Genomic DNA, 17139 nt, shown 5'->3' on the forward strand with positions numbered 1-17139 from the left:
GTTATCACTGCTGACCTAATACAGAGGTTCGACCACTGCTTGAACAATGATATCCAATCCAAATACTGCCTTACCTCCAACTTTCCATCTTAAATGAGGTGTAATGAGAAGTACTTGCCAAATAAAGCTGCGGTAGTTTCCAAAATGCATTTGTTTTGATTTGGTTTGATTTCAAGTACTGCCTCTGCATAAGGGCTCTGAGACTAGGCCGGGCTTTATGATGCACGCCATTGCTGGCTGATAGCTTAAGAAGGCTTCCCACGTGGATTTGGTCCCATTCCTCTTGAATGCAATCCTGTCTCATGGATGCACGCAGTGGTGATGAGGTGATGCTGGTGGGACTGTGGGGAAGGATTCCAGTTCTCAAGTTGCCTGGCACTGAAGTGTGCCTGCATCTTTTCCAATTACCAAATCAGCAGTGGTGGATGGATTTGTATAAAAAATGAGGGTCTTCAGCCAGTGGGACAGTCTTTGCTAAGTGTATCGTTGAGGTGCCTCGTCACACCAACAAGGTGGCAAGTTTAGAGGTATGATCAATAAACGACCATAACAGTACCTGCATCTGTCTCAGACATTTACAACAAATTCTTGGTTAAATCATACATTTACTCCTCTCATGGATGGTAAATTAATTGCTTGTTTCCATTTCACACTTCCATAGTCCCACTGAAGCCAACAGGTTTCTCTGGGTGTTGCCGTGGGTTTGATAGAGAAGTCGAGATCTCAGCCCTCATTCTGGTCCAAACCCCACAGCTACTAGGGCTGCTTGTGCAAACCTGGCACAAAGGCACTGTCAGGGAGCCAGCCTGGAAAAGTCAGGCAGGGAAAAAGCCTGACTTAGGCTTGAACCCTTCCCCTACACACAATGTGGGTGGCTCAAGCCCCACGGTGCAGCAGACTCAAGCCCGCACACCCTCACAACTTAAAAGCCAGCCTGGGCGTAGTAACTGCAGTGGTTTGTTTTACTGATCTGTAAAAGATGGCTTCAGGTGGTAAGCAATTTTCTTTAATTGTTGTGTATTCAAATCCTCCAAATCATGGGATAGGTTACAATTATATCTTGTCAAGTGCTCAACTACCAAGAGCAATAGATTATCACAGATTCAGTCTGACAGATTGAGTTTTCTGTTAGGATTTGGTTAATGGGTGCAGTATATATTTCACACAGGCACACTCACCTCTTCCTTGTAAAATCTTTGCTACTTCATCAAATTATTTTGCATTCTTAAAAAAAAAAAAAAAAAGAAAGAAAGAAAAATGCCCACACCTATGTTGTCTATATAAAGCTGAACACACCCTTCATGGATATATATAATTTCAACAAAATGAACAATAGATTTAATATTTGTCCAATATTTCATATTTTCAGCTATATGTGTTGTTTTGTTGCTTATTTTTACTTTCCACATTTTTTCCCCCTGAAGAGTCTAAGGTTAAATAATGAAAGATCTGATCTTCAGGTTCTAGATATGTGAAAGTCCTGGTATTTTAGATCTGTACCTGAGAAGGTTCCCCAGAGCCAGAAGGCAGAGTCCTCATAGCTTTCTTTTTGTGGTTGTGTTTCTGGACTTCCAGTCATAACGTGCACAAGCCATTTTATCACCAACTAGCACCCAGCCACACCAGCATGGATGCAGGACCTGTTTTTCAGAGTTGCTGACCTGGTGGGGCTCCCACTGTCTTCAGCAGGGGCATCAAGAGCCCTGGACAAAACGGGCTCTAGTAACCATGGATGGGATTTTCAACAGAGCGGATTAGCTACGTTTTTGGGCCCTACCAAACTCCAGTGAGCAATGGAGCCCCACTTCTCTTGGGTATCTTAAGGAATTTCCAACCTCTGAGACTACAAGCAAAAACGAGCAGAAACACATATACATTGCTGATCAAGAGCAATCACATAATGGTTTTCTTTAACATTTTTCTGCCTGTGATCTTTGAGTGACTCTTACTGTTATATGAGTAAGAACCTCTCTTTTCCAAAATTTTGTGCAGTTTTGCAGTATTTTTCCCTGAGAGGCAAAAACGTTGTAAAAAATAACTTTCTTCTAGATGCATTGCTGTCTCTCCAGCTATCATTCATCATGCTGGCCAGGTTTGAAGAAGTCTGTCTTTCCAAGGGGAAAAGGTTAGCTTTCACTTTAACTTGGCAATGACTCAGGGCATTATTCAAGGTTGCTGAAAGAGGTTCTTTCTCCAATGTCACATTTTTAATTCTGCAAAGACGTCCTTCATTTTTCATGTATATTCCACCAGCACCTGAATTAATTTGGTCACAGAGACTGCAAGAATCTTCTGAAAACCAAAGTGCTGATATTTCCATGGGTGTGCAGGGTGCTCAGGATCACTGCAGTCCCAATGCAGAGGAACTGAAAATCTGACCTCTAGAGTATTGGCAGCACTAGAGCTAGGGGATCTCAAGAAGAAAATTGAATCTAGGTGCTCCTCTTTGTCATTTTTGTATAAGTGGTCAGATAATTAGGAAACCACTCCTTATTTACACTCTGTTGTATTTGTTATGTGACATTAGCTTCTGTTGTATTTTAACAGCATATAAAATCACATTGTATAGTGTTTGTGCTTATAGTTGGTGAGCATCTAAACGAGAACTACTGTTTAAGTCCTGGGCTATTTGTCTTAAGAGACTGGAAAATATATACACTCCTTCTGGTACTAAATATTTTAATAGGGTATTAGGTGGTATCCCTTGTGGTCTTTTCTTTTTATTAGCAACAGTTTCTGGGTTTTGCTTTTTAAATCGTACTGAAAACAATACATTATTTCAGCCCCAGCCCTGATTTAGCCAAATGGTTAGCCACAAGGCTAATCTGATTTTGCTAATCTGGTGTCAGTCTCAGCCTTCTCACCCATTTGAAAGTGTTGATTTAGTATTTTAGTGCCTCAGATACCTCCAAAGCTGTTTCTGCCCTGCATGGAAGTAGCTTCTGGCATTGCACCTTTAAACAGCTATTTTTTGTTGTCATTTTTTAATTGATAAATAAATGGATACATAACAACCGTGTTATAGTTATCTCTAAGCAGCCCACAGGTAGTGTATTTGCATCCTTAGAAATGTGAGGGATGGGATGTTCATTATCTTTATAGCTAATTATCAGAGCAAATTCTTTGCTATAGAAACAGCAACTAAAAGGAGACGAAAGTAGGGCTCTAAAATGTATAATTTCTAATGGTGGGGGATGTGAGAAAGGCAACAACAAGAAACATTGGAAGAGAAGAGCCAGTAATTGTCTAAGTGAGAGGAATCTCCTGTATGTCTGAAACTCACAGAGTATGTAATAAGGATGAGTAACCGTGCATTTTAGTGCCTTGTTTCTTGTAAACGAATCATAAATTACTAAACATTAATCATTAAGAACTTCTGAGAAAATGTATCTAAATATTGCTAACAGAAACTGTATATTCACAGAAAAGTCAATAAATCCTCAACTATTGTTAAGTATTAATTAGAAGCGATTTTTAGTCTCCGTTCTCTCAGAGTTGTTTTCGAATAATGTCACTGGATTTACCCATGGCTGTGCTATTTCTGTCCTCAACTAAATTCCGCTCACTTGCATGGAGCAGACAAACTCTTTCTGAGTTACACTCACAAATTCTGTTGGGGAAAGTGCTGTTTGTGAAGCCCTTTGCATATATTCACCACAAAACTTTATATTCTGTTTTGACAAATATTGATACAGCCATAAGCTCCTCTGAAAGGTTCATCCTGTATGTCTATTGAGTAGCTCACAGCTAGCTAGAGCGTAAGCACTAGCACTTATCCTCTGGGCAGCCTTTGCTGGTCACTGATTGGTAATAAAAGCAATTGGGGTCCTATTAAGAGAATCTTAACTATTGTCAGTACAAGGCTTACAGAAAATCCAGGAAACTAAATTATGCTGTGATGTGTTCAAGAAAGTCTCTCCCTCTCACAAGCAGCACGTTGAACAGCAGAGTTTAAAGAAGTGCAAGATGGAGTGCCTAGAAGTAAACAGAGAGGGAGAACAATAAGGGGATCAGGACAACCTGACCTTTCTCCATGTTTTTCTCGGATTTCCTGTGCAAGCCCATTGAGCTGAAAGCTATGTTGGTATGGGAGAAATTCCTGCTGGTGTCTCACCTGCCTGTAGCACACACATACTGTGGTATTACAATGCCTGAGAGAAGTGGGACAGGACTGCAGAGGCAGTTGGATTCATGTACATGCAAACATGCAAAAGGTGTTCTGGATCATGCCACAGCCCAATCAAATCCAATATCCAACCTAGAAGAATGGACAGTAGCATATGCCGAGTAAAAAGCATAAACCAAAGCAAGCATACAGTACTTTCATAGAAACGGTATCTCTGTATTTAACAGCTTTCTATGGATTCTGCTTGAATAAAATGTGCCCACTTTGAACCTATGTAAGGTATCACTAACCATGTGTTCCATGGGAGAAATATATGCAAGGTGAATACCTACTTTATTTGCTCTAAATCCAGTTCTTGCTAAGTTAGCTTGCTGCCCTATCTTTCCATAGAAAGTTGGAAACTCATAGTCCTTAAGATTGGTTTAAAACAGGTAAGAATTAGCATAGTTCATTCAATCAGTTTCTCTTCAACCAACAAAAAGTTGTTTTTTTAATCAATACAGAAAAGTAATAGCAAATCTCTTCCAGATCGGAAGACAACAAACAGTTTCATGAAATCGAAAAACAAAAGAAAAAGAAAGGGTAGCACAATTGTGTATAAAAATAGGGATGAAATATCATTTTTATACTTTTCAAACTCCCTTCAAAACAAGGTTGCTGCTGCTTCTGTTTCTTTACTCATTTTCAATAGGAACTGAGTTTAAAAAGCCCTTGTTCTAGATGATTGCTTTTGGCCAGCAGTCTTCAGCATCAAATCATTTCATCTTCCTGAAGTCTTCCAGAATGTGACCATAGGGCACCCAAAGACAGATTTGTGCACCTAAAGGCTTGTTTAATATATATATTTTTTTTCCATCTAAATCTCTATGTCTAGATCTAACTTCCATCTACAACCTTTATTTTACCATTGCTGATGCCTGAACAGAGGTGGCCAAAGTTGCAGCTGATTACACCATCAAGCTCAGCAGTTTTTCCTTCTGATGGACTCTATAGGATTCAGTGCATTATGTGGTGATCTGGATTTTCTTTTCCTTTTTTTTTTTTTTTTTTTTTTCTTCCTCAGCTAATTTGAGTGCACCTTGCAAAAAGTAAAGCTGTTAATTGAAGGATCTCGTATGAGCAATGACTGAGCCCCTTAGCTGCTAAGCTGGCTGGGCTGGGCAGTGTTCACACTTCATGCTCTTGGCCACGAATCGAGGGGAACAACATAAGCAAAGTCTACTTCAAAGGGGAAATAAATGTAGCTGTTGGCAGTAAGGGCATTATTTTACAAGCAGAAGGAAACAAAAACAGGTAAGAATAAATACAAAGTAGAAACTAATGAAGTTTAGCAGTGAGAAAGCTAAACACAGTAGGGAAAGAAGGCTTAAACAGCACAGTTGAAGTGTTTTTGAGGTGTACAAGACCTCAACAAACAAACAAAATCATAAAAAAAAACACATTAAAAATGAAGTATGTAGTCTTGTTTCTTTATGCCAATGTTAGTGATACAGAAAAGGCAAATGTTAAAATGAATAGTTTATTCTGCATTCAGAAAGCAGCAAGATACTGGTATACGGTTGATGGTAGATTTGTCGTATAAGCATGATACAGAACCTCACAGTCTTTCCTACAGAAAAAAAAAAAAAAAAAAGTTAGATTTGTGCTAGAGGGAAAGTAGAGGGAAAGACTGTTTTGTTTAGTATTATTTTGCTTTGTTTCATTAAAATGTGCAGGAAACTTGTACCACAAGCCCCAGAAGTGATGGCTGACCACTCCTGCAATCCGTTCTTATCTCAGAAGACTGGGAAAATTCAGAAACCTGGAGAAGCACTGATGGTTGTTAGTTGAGGAAAGGGTCATGAAGGGAAATCTGAATGTAACTAGCATCCTTCCTACCAAAAACAAACAACCAAACCAAACAAACACACATTTTTGTTCTTAGACAAAGTCATGTTTGATAAGAGGTAACTGCACTGATAAAAAACACATGGAGATTGGCAAACTGCGTGCTTTAATCTAATGATTTACAGGAAAAAATAAATGTTCCAAATTAAATAGCCCAAGAATTGATTAACTGACAGGCACAAAAATATTTGAAAAGCAGTTGTTGGTCAAAGCTTTTTTTCCAGAGACATTCTGCAAGCATTGGCAGGAGGAATCATCTTGAAGGAGACGCACAAGTCATCCGTCTTGCTTACAGTCAGCACCAAATTTGCCAAAACGGTACCGCAAGGCAACTATATGAAATTGCGTGGCCTGTTCTGTGAGGTAGGTCAATTCGCACAAGTGTCTCAATGCAGTGAAACACAAAACGCTGGATCTGGAGTAGGTGCCTACAGCGGGAGAAGCAGAAGCCCTGTCCTTTTGCTGGGGTGGGCACTCAATGCGGGCATGCTGTGGTGACAAAGATGAAAGCGCAACACAACAAGGGACGGCAGGAGGAGGTGGAGGTGGCACCTGGGGGATCCCACAGCAAACCGTTGTCACCGGACCTGGCGGTGTATTATTGGAAAATGATATTAAAACTGAAAAGATGCGGGTGTGGGTTTGAGCCATGAGGCGTGATGTGATGGAGATGTTTCATTAGAGGAGCTGTGTTAATGAGAGTGGCATTTATGGTTTATTAATACAAAATTTGACAGCCGTTCTGGTTTATTAACACGAATTAACCCAACGCCTTGCCAGGGGATGCTGCTCACTCCTGACAGGCAGCGCCTGCCGGGGGCTGCAGGCGGGGGGCCGCGCAGCCCAGCCGGACAGCTCCCGCGGCACCACCGAGGAGGAACCACCGGGGCCGGGCCCCCCTGCCCCAAAACCGGCCCCAAAACCCGCCCCAAAACCGGGCTCCCCTCCTCGGGCCGAGCCGGCTCCGGCCGGCGGGCGGCAGCCAAGAGCCGCGGGCCTGGCGCGGCCCCGCCGCCGCCTCAGCCCCCGCCAGTCGGCGGCCTGCGGCCCGGCTCAAACAGAGCCTAAACCCCTCCAGGCCAACCCCTTCCGTGGCTTCTCCCCCCTCTTTAATTCCAGAGTGTAGTGTGAAGCACGCTGCAGGTGAAACCCCTGCCTTAAGCAGGGTTAGGACAGGCTCAGGGTCTGCAGGACGTTGTGGCGTTGTGGCAGCGCTGTGCTTGTTCCCGTCAGAAATTCCCCAAATTCTCCTCTCCGTTGTTCGCACTGCCCAGGCAGGGAAATTCTTGAAGGGCTCGAGGCATTTATTCCTTCAGGTTACATCCACACGAGGAAAAAAGGGTCTTATAAAAAGTTACCGGGGGCAAGCTGTGGTTTGGGCATCGCCTGCCTCGGTGGGGTTGCTTTTAAAACTGGGTCTCCCACAGGGGTCTTTCCTCACCGAGGCAGCGTTTATGAGAAATGCCAGGTACTAACTATCACGTTTTGAAATCACACCGTTTCGCCGATCCAGGCAAAGCCTCGGGGAAATTCTCCCAGATTTTGTTTATCCGCATAGTGCATAAATCTTTTAACCACTGCATTTGCCTGGGGCCACATGGGGGTTATACGCTGCGCATAAGCACAGCGAACATGCCGTAGCCTTAGGCAATCAGAATTGTTGAAAAAATTGCATGTAAACAGTTATAAACAAGTTTTCAAGATCTCTATTAAATAAGCAATAAACTAATCCTTGTCATACACAGATAGGCACCCATGTCTCAGCTGTTTAAGAGCAAATTGCGTAAGACGTAGTGCCTGAAATACCTCTGTCTGAAAGCACCATCATTGTGTTCATGCGAAAATGAAAACAAAGACAGCCGAAGAGTGGGGAGGCTGATGAGCACAGATAACGCTAAAGTACACACAAAATAACTGCAGCTCCTGCTCTGTTTTGACGATCTCGGTAGCATTTACATTTGTTTCGGCTTTTCGAAGAAAACGTACCTGTACCTTGTGGTAGCATTTCCGCCAATTCGGTTCCTAGGTGCTCTTGCTGAAAACCCTTAGGTGACACCAATTTAAATCACCAGCCTGGAGACCCAGGAAATTAAATTTTCCCTGGAGAGCTCAGCAATGAGTAACTTTTTCCCACTCCCAAGCCGAGAGCTAAACAAAAGGACTCCAGACGTACACATTTTCTTGACCCAAGAAGAGAGGCCAGGGAAAAGAGAAAATCTACAACGACTTATAAACTTGGAAAACCTGCTTGATTAATAGGAGGAACAGCCATCAGCTGCTGGCAGGCGTCCTGACCCAATCCTTGCTCCCAGCACTATGGGTCTGACCAGATAACCAGACTGCCTCATCTAGCAGTTGTGCCCCACTCACCGTCCTGGCCTTGATGCATCCCGTGGCTCTCAGGGTTGGTATTTTGGCTCCTGCACCAAGCAGCCTGGAACCGTGGCTGGTGGGGCAGCCACCTCCACTGCTACCACCTAGGCAGCTCACTGCTGCATCAGCTACCCGTATGGCTTTTGGCATGCTACAGGTCCAAAGGCACCACAAATCTTTTTTCTTAGCAGAGAAATGAATGGTGAACGGCATGTACATCTACAACACAGGGACTCTCTCTCCTTGCCAGGGGCTCCTCCCTCATCATCAAGCATCAAAGACACATGGGCACATTTCTCTCAGCCCTCTCTCACAAAATACAAACATAACCCCCCTGCCACCAGACCTTTATTTTAATGGGATAGCTCTAAAACAAAAGCCACAAGAAGGCATTCAACAGCAATATTTGCCACTAAGCCTCACGCAGCCTTTCCTGCCAAGAGGGACTCATCCCCTCGCCCCAAAGGTGGCTGCCACCAGCGAGACCCCTTCCGTGCTCTCCAGCCACAGGATCTGATTGCGAATGAAATGGGAACCCCCCCCAGAGGACATAAGCTAAGCACAGAAATATCTTTTGTATTTGCCAATACATTTGTAATATACAAAAATATCTAGGAATTTTCTTAGCATGAGTGAGACTATTCAAAGAGTAAATAGTAAACCATGCATTGTATAGAAAAGTAAACCAAACGAATAATAAGCTGCTCTCTGCTTCTTTTCACTTTGGGGAAAATCAGAAGACTGCAATTGGCAGAAAAGAGGAACCTGTGGACTGTTGCTATCTGGGCACTTGCGCAAACGACTGTGAAGTCAAATGGCCAGATATTATCAGTTTCCTTTACCCTAACAAGAAGGATCATCTATGGTAAGTTGTCTGGTCTCATCTCCCCCCTCCCTCCCACCGATTTTTGTTTTTAATAAAGACTATTTGTGCCAAGACTGAAAAATGCTACAGATCCCTATCTCAAGTTCCAGAAGAGTTACTTGATATTTATTGTATTACTGAAGAAACAGAATGTAAACAAGTAACTAAAGACCACTGCCTGTCTGGGTGAGCCTGGAGCACTCCCGCTAGCTCATAATGTCACTGCTTTCCACCAATCTTGCACTGTGCTGGTCAGCAGAATATCTGAGATGTTTCTGGGCTGCATTAAGTAATCTGGCTAACATCTATAAGTTTGGGTCCATCAGGATTCCTCCACTTGAGCCAAGTCCCAATGTCTGTGAGTGTCTGATGCTGATACCCAATGCTCCGAAATCCAGGAGGGTTTGTTAGCTGCACTGCCCAACCAGGCAGCCAGCATGCAGCACCTCCATGACCTGAACTCCTTTGTGGTTATTGTGACAGCAGAATAGGGGAAGTATGGGTGACACCATGACTGGAAGAGGAGATAAGGAAGGTACGAGATGGGAAGAGAGCCTGTGTCCACTTGCAGCTCACAGTATATGCTCTAGCCTAGCTGCAGAGCAGCTCAGACCAAGCCTGTTAGCTCTGGATCAGTGCCAGCGCCTCTGGACCTGTGCTGTCACCAGGAGAATGACTAAGATGTCTCCCTTCTGATCTCAAGTGCCCAGGAAGCTTATTTGTTGATGTGCAGGCCCTCATAAGTATGCAGAGATTGTCTGAGTCTGTCATTATGCCCAAGCTGACAAACCTTCCTGAGACCCACAATTTTGTGAAACATAGCCCAGGGGTACGCAAAGAATCAGAGGTGCTGCAGGACCTGTGAGTCTGAGCTCCGTGCTTTATTAAGGCACCAATGCTAACAATAGATCAGCTCTGTCCTACAAATGTTATGGCCATGAGCACTCGTGGCAGGTCTAAACCAACTTTGTCCTGCCTTTATTCCCTTGCTGTGCATCAGTACACTCACACAAAGGATGTACAAATTGTCTGAGCAGAAAGCACGGGGGCACTTCCCATTTAAACCAGGAAAATTGGTGTCAGGGTGTTCAAAACCTACATAAGCAATATACCTCTCAGGATTGCCCCAGCTCTCCTCCCTCCCACCACATATATCACTATATCTTCTCTGCTCCGCTGGCATCCCTGATGTACAGTTCTGAAATAACCATCTCTACACTTTCTTCCTCAGCACCATTTCTGCAGAAGATGTCTGTCCCAGAGGCCTGAGAACAATTTCTGCACCCGAGGGGTTTATCAGATGCACAGAGGTGTGGCAGCTACAGCCACAGACTGAGGGGCTGCTTTGCACTGGGAGCTCAGGGTGATGCCTGGAGGCAGCATTATCAAGGACTCCCCCCTGGGGTACTGCCAGGCTCAACTCTCTCTTCCCCCCTTTTTATATACCAGAAAAGGTGTCAGGAGAAAAGCCACCAGGGTTATTTGACTCACTGAGCACTGCACACAGCTTTACTCCTGTGCTGTTGCTAACACCTATGCTTTCATGACAAATTTCTTGCTTTTAGTTTTATGGAGCATGTCAACAGTGTAACTAACAAATAAGAGACTGACGTCAGGCATCATATGCAATGAATGCACTTGGCAATGAGAATGGTGTGTATCATACTGTACACCACAAAAACCACAGGAGAAATCTACGAAGGGAAAGACTGACACACTCATCAAAGTAATACCCTATGTATCTCTGTCTCGTCGTCTCCGTTCCTTCTTACTGCTAAGAAAGCCAGGCTTCGCTGACTTTGAACTCAGACAGAAGAATAATCAGGCTGACTTGTGAAAGAATTCATTTTCCCTTCCTCGTGCAGTGTAGTTCGGGGTGACTGAGGAAAATCTAGACAGCATGGGCAGTAAATGGGTGCTTTCTGACACAGGTGACAGATAACTTGATAGCTTTCTGACACAGGTGATGGAGGAGCCAATAAGGAAACGCATGCTGCTGGACCTTGTACTAACAAACACAGAAAGACTGGGTGGAGATGTGAATGCTGGGAGCAGCCTTGGCTACAGGGAACATAAGATCACGGAGTTCAGGATTCTGCAAAGGGGAAGCCGGGCAATAAGTAAGATCTCCAGGGATCTTCTTGGAAGAAACTGGGTAATGGGGCCCTGCACCTGGAGAGGAACAACCCCATGCAGCAGTAGAAGCTGGGGGCTGACGTGCTGGAAAGTAGCTCTGAAGAACTGGATCAGAAATCGAACCCAGTAATGAACCTTGTAATCGGTGGCCACAAGCCACTTGTAGTCAGCGCATGAAGAAACCAGAACATCGCATCACAATGCGGAATCAATAAATCATGTGCCAGGTGTAGCTTTCCACTTGTCAAATCACATTTGTAAACGCAGATGTTCAAATTGTTTGGGGTTTCATTGCTGCACTCTTTCACCTTCTTAAAACAAACAGACAAAAAGATGTTTTGCCGTTCTAGGGGTGTAATCATTTTGACAAACTCTATCCAGTTGCTATTAAGAGGAAGTGGTAGAATGAACAAAATGATCAGAGAAAGACCTTTACTAACACCTGCATTTTTTTTCTAAAGAAACATGCTTGGGAATTTCAGCACTGCTGATTGCTCCTGAATATTTAATCAGTGTGAAAAATGGGTTATATTTGGACTGTCCAAAAAAAAAACCACAACACTGTAAACAAAGGAATCTTTGGTGCAGAAAAGTTCTGCTGGCAAGCAGCTTATGGCAGATGCCTGCATAGGAGGAAAACTCTCTGCCCCTGTGAGACGAGCCTGAAGACTGTGACTAGGAAGACCCAGTAGGGAAGAACATCAGCGCTGTCCTGTCTCAACCCCTCTCTTTTGGCTATGAGGACAGCAGGGGACGACTGCTGGAATGATAACACTTATATTCTTCCCACACTGTCCGTCGGAGTAAGACTAGTGCAGGAGACACATGAAGAGAGTACTCGAAGCCCCAGCAGTGACTCAGAAACAACACTTTTCCAGTTGGCATGCAAGAGAGAGCGCTTAAGACGATTTTTTTTTTTTTTCAGTGGGAGGAGACCTGCGCTGGGACTGGGAGAGGAACAGTCCATTCCTTTTCCTAGGCAAAGATCAGAACCATCTGTCATCACTCTAGAGATGCTCACAAAAAAAAAAAGAAGTCAGCTGCTAGAAGGGGAGAGAGCTCTTTGCTCTGTCAGACCTCAGTTTCTAGGTGGCACAAGGATTTGTGAAGAGGTTAGAAAAGGCTGCAGATGCTGTGGAGGAAAAACACCTGAAGACGTTAGAGCTCAGCTGAGGAATAACACCCTTAGAAATGCTGGTAGAAGTTGCAGGTTTCAATAACTGATGGATGTGTATCTCTGGAATCTGCCCAGGGACAGATCCTATGGTGTAGCTACATTTTGAATACAGGAGGTGAAAAAATATAAGTTTTAGAGGTCCATCTTTTGCAATGCACAGGGAATGCATCGCTCCCCTCCTTCACGCTTACCAAACTGCTCTACTAAAGGCAAGATTACTGGTGGCACCAGTGCAAGTTCCAATGACAGTCTTTCTCCATACAGTGAAATGAAGTCTTGAAGGTGGAAAGCTTCCAAACTGCTGCAGAACACCACCAGAAATCACCGTTGCTTCATTTTTCCTTCCTGCTGAGACTTGTCATCCTTGAAGCTACAGGGAGTGCTATTGCATAAGGCTGGCATTGTTAAGGCAAGAAAATTTCCTGACCATGACGGCTGCCACTGACACAATCTGCAGAAGTCTGCATTGAAATATGGCTCAGGATATTCTCATGCAGCTCCCCTACCCTAGGCAGCTTTTCCAGGTTGCTTTAATTAATCTTGCCACTCTTTGGTGTACTCGCCCCTAGTACAAGGAACGACCAGGAATTGTACAGTGCGATGAGGGGATTGCAGCTATGGAACGAAAACCAGGGTGCTTTATCTTAGTCTGCATGTTTTTTTGCTGGGAAAAAAAAATCACAATTAGGTTATTCTAAAAAATTTCTATAACCTTCAAAAAGAGAGCAATGACATGCAGAGTTGAGCTCTGTTTTGGGACAAACATGTACTTGGCCTTCTTTCCAAAGATTTGAGTGTAGCTGAACTGAATTTTTTTCAATTATTTTCTGTATTGATTATATTTTTTTTTTTGAATATTTGTGTTCCACAGCTCACATTGCCTCCAAGCAAAGATAATTAACTTCTTCATTGTTCCTGCGTTTTCTGCCTTTCCTCTGAAGAACTGAGTTGTGCAGGACAAACATCACCCAGCCCATCTTGCCACGTTAAGAATACTGGTTTTGGATAGGTGTCTACAACAACTACTGAAATGCAGCAGTGCCTAGTTTTAAAACACAATGCTTCAAGTAAAACAGACCCCCAAAAGTGAACCCGTGTAGGGCAATGAGAGTGACCAGAGTTTTAGAAATAATGATGTTATTGGCAAAAGAAAGAAGGAAACTATTTTTTCCCCTGTTTTCCTCTCTTTTGTAGAAGAAACTTATTAAATCCTGTGTATTAGAATGGAATGCTGTAATTCTTACTAGCCTCCACTGGGAAAAGGATGAGAATAAATGGACTTGCTTCGCAGAAAATAATAATGGATTTTTTTTTTTTATAGGATATTGGAGCACTGAACAGGATACCCATGGAATTTCTGGAATCTGACTGGGAACGCTTTGTTCTTCAGTTCAGCATCCTTCTGGCATCTATCTGTGGTCTATGCAGAGCTGGTAATGCCTCAGTGAAGGGAGACCTAAAGAGGATAATCTCATGAGACCCTGCACCTCACCTGTATAGAACTGATAAACCCAGCCACAGCAAATACAGTGGTAAAGGATGGCCTTGAAACAAAGGAGCTCTGATCACTTGTCTTGTAAACAGCTTTGCTCACTTTCTTCCCACCACATTCTTCCTCAAGGTGCTCCAAGCTTTAATCCTTCCCTTCCCTTGTCGTCACCCAGGAAAGAAGAATGATGGTGAATTTTAAGAACACTACTTACCGTCTGCAGGCAGAAGTCCTTGTCCTTTGCTAGCTTTGTGCCTGCTACATCTCCCTCCCCACCACAGATGGTGGCTTCCCAGAAGAAGCAGTGCAGAGGAAGGAGGACATGGGTGGGTTCCTTTCCCTGGTCAATTAACAATGGGAGAAAAAGAGATGAGGTTTATTTCTCTTTCTTTGAGAGTACCTGTTGGGAAATAACTGGTAGCTGGGTATAAGGGGTGCCCCTTTCTCCTTTCAATAGTAAGACGTTGCTTAATGGATTGGAGTTTCCTCCAGACATCTAAAAATATATCAGTACTTCTCAGCTTTCAGGGAGTAAAGATCACTCTGGTACCATATTTTATTGGTAGTTTGTGGAAACCTATTTTCTATCCTAAGTGTTGATCAAAAAAGACGACTCTCAAATTCAGGCCTTTGAGCAATCTCCACAAATTTTCTAGGAGCATAACTTTCTCAAGAGTTGCCTTAACAGACAAACACTAGAAAAAAAAAAAAAAGATGAAAAACAACATTGTTCACTATCCCTCAATAACTATATCTGTGCTAAAAAGTGACAAGAATGTGAATAGTAGCAGCAGACCCTGCTGGAGTGGGATAGGAAGAGGAAAAAGGGATGCACTATATCATTTGGCCCATGCTTCTCTTGGTTCAATTGCTTAGAATATGTAAGAAGCATAAGTCACAGTGACAGTACTGTAACCACGTAGCGTGAGCTCCTCCTAATACTAGCCTAAGAGCCTAAAACAAAACCAGAGCCCGCATGTGGCTTTTTCTGTCCTTAAATTTACAGGATGAACCTCTCTAGAGTGCAGGCAGAGAACAATGTAAGCAAAAGTTCTGAGAGTTCAAGACCAACAATCCCGTTTGTGAAAATTGCATTACGGCGCGCTTCTCACCATTGGTATAAAGCTGTGACCACAATCCTGGGATCTGCATCACCAACCAGCTTTTATGTAAACCTTCTTGCCAGGCACTGATTGACTTTGAAAGGGACTGGATTCAATTTCCAGGCATAGATGCCAAGATGCTTCAGAGGGATGCCTTGATCTCCCCACCCCAAAACCAGGAAAATTTATCTGCGCATCTGGGCACTCTGAAAGATTCTCCATTTGCAAAACGTGACGCACGGAGGAACTCCTGAGGAAAGACGGTGCAAGAAAATTTTAACTAGCAAAGTCTTGGTGATTAGTAGATGAGGTTCCTACACCCCAGTGCTTCTGGCAAAGCTCCTGATGTTGTTCTCCAGCTGCTACAAAAAACTGAAGGAGCCAGATACAACTTTTGATTGTGCTCCAGTCTAAGTTTGTAGGATTGGAGTCTAACTGCTGACCTGGGGGATTTCCTGCCTCAGACAGACAACAAACCTGCCCCGCTGCTAGGGGCAATTACAGCGAGGTACTCAAGTTCTGGCTGGCCAGGTTGGAAAGGGCTGATGTTCTGCAGGTGCCTTTTCCTGCGGGGCATGGCAGTGCCTGTGGCTGCCATTCTCTGTAGGAGGAATGGGAGTCGAGTGGAAAACTGTGAATGATGTTACTGCTCCTGGGGTCAAAATGAGCAGATGCTACTCTTCATGTTCAGGTGCAGCCAAGTTTTGGTGTTGTTGGACTTGCACACTCTAGGGCTCAACAGGCACATCCAGAGTGGATGTTTTTTTTTATCCTTGGTCATCCTGCTCCAGCTGATGCCTGTCTTTGGGGTAAAGTGAAGGGGCAGAGAGTCCTTTCTTGAGGTGGAAGCTGATACCAAGGGTATCAGCTGGCAGTACAGCCCCTGTAATAGCTGTGCAGGGCTGTGGGTGCAACACCCTACAGCACGGAATAAAGATCAGGGACTTGAAAGTGGCCAACAACAGCACTGGAGGCAAACAGCACACTTGGCAAGGCTCCCGTCATGTCTCCCCGCTCAGGAATTGGACGGGGTTGTTGGCATAGTGCGCTCATTCAGACCCACACATTTAGGCATGGCCAACAGAAGAGAGGTTGATGACAGACAGCAAGTGCCAAGGAAACAAGATTGATGACTCCTCCTGAGAGAGAGCACCAGATAGCTGACAAGGCTTTGCAGAAATGGAGATGGCACCCCATCCTCTCGCTCCACCACCAGCCAGCCTCCTTCCCCCGAGGACACTTGCTCTGTCAGCAGCGCTTCAGAGAAGATGGCAAGAATCGCTCAGTGCCTGAGGTTGGTATGCTGATTTTTAAGTTCCAGAGAGGCAGAAGAGTTGCGAGGACTCCCTAAGGGAAAGACTTGATGTTCCTTCTTGCACTCTGGGGGCTCTGTTTCTGTTTGGAATATCACACTGGATTAGCACGCTGGTGAAAGTAACTGAATGCAAGCCCAGCCTGCTACATATGTCGCCTCAGTTTGTTTTTCTTCTTGTTTATGTTACTTTTATTTTTTCTTTGATAAAATTTCTGCCTCTTGTGAGCTTAGAGAAAGGATGGCAATCCACCCCAGCTCAAACTGAGTACCAGAGAAAACAAGGGACAAGGACAGATTGGACGGAGCTGGAAAAACAAATGTGAAGGTCTAGTGCCATCCTGTTCAGCTTCAGTGTTTTTAATATAAGAACCTCAAGATATTTAACACGAGACCTGCTATTTCTCCTTATCCTGTCTTTGCAGAGGTTTGGTTCAAATATTTGGTTCAAATATCTAATGCATGAATAAAGGTAACTCCTTAGTTAAACTTATTACATGTGTCTTGCAGTTAGCCATAAAATCTGGAAGTATTCAATATCTACAGCAAAACCCCATCTTACTCCCCCTGAAGTCAACCAAGTTGATGCCTGAAGTTCCACATCTCTCCTGCTTTAGCTTTCTAACCTGGCCATTTCTTCTCCCCAGTGCTGCATACCTGGCTTTCACCAG

This window comes from Anas platyrhynchos, chromosome 2 (assembly GCF_047663525.1).
Source record: "Anas platyrhynchos isolate ZD024472 breed Pekin duck chromosome 2, IASCAAS_PekinDuck_T2T, whole genome shotgun sequence".
Classification (NCBI taxonomy): Eukaryota; Metazoa; Chordata; class Aves; order Anseriformes; family Anatidae; genus Anas; species Anas platyrhynchos.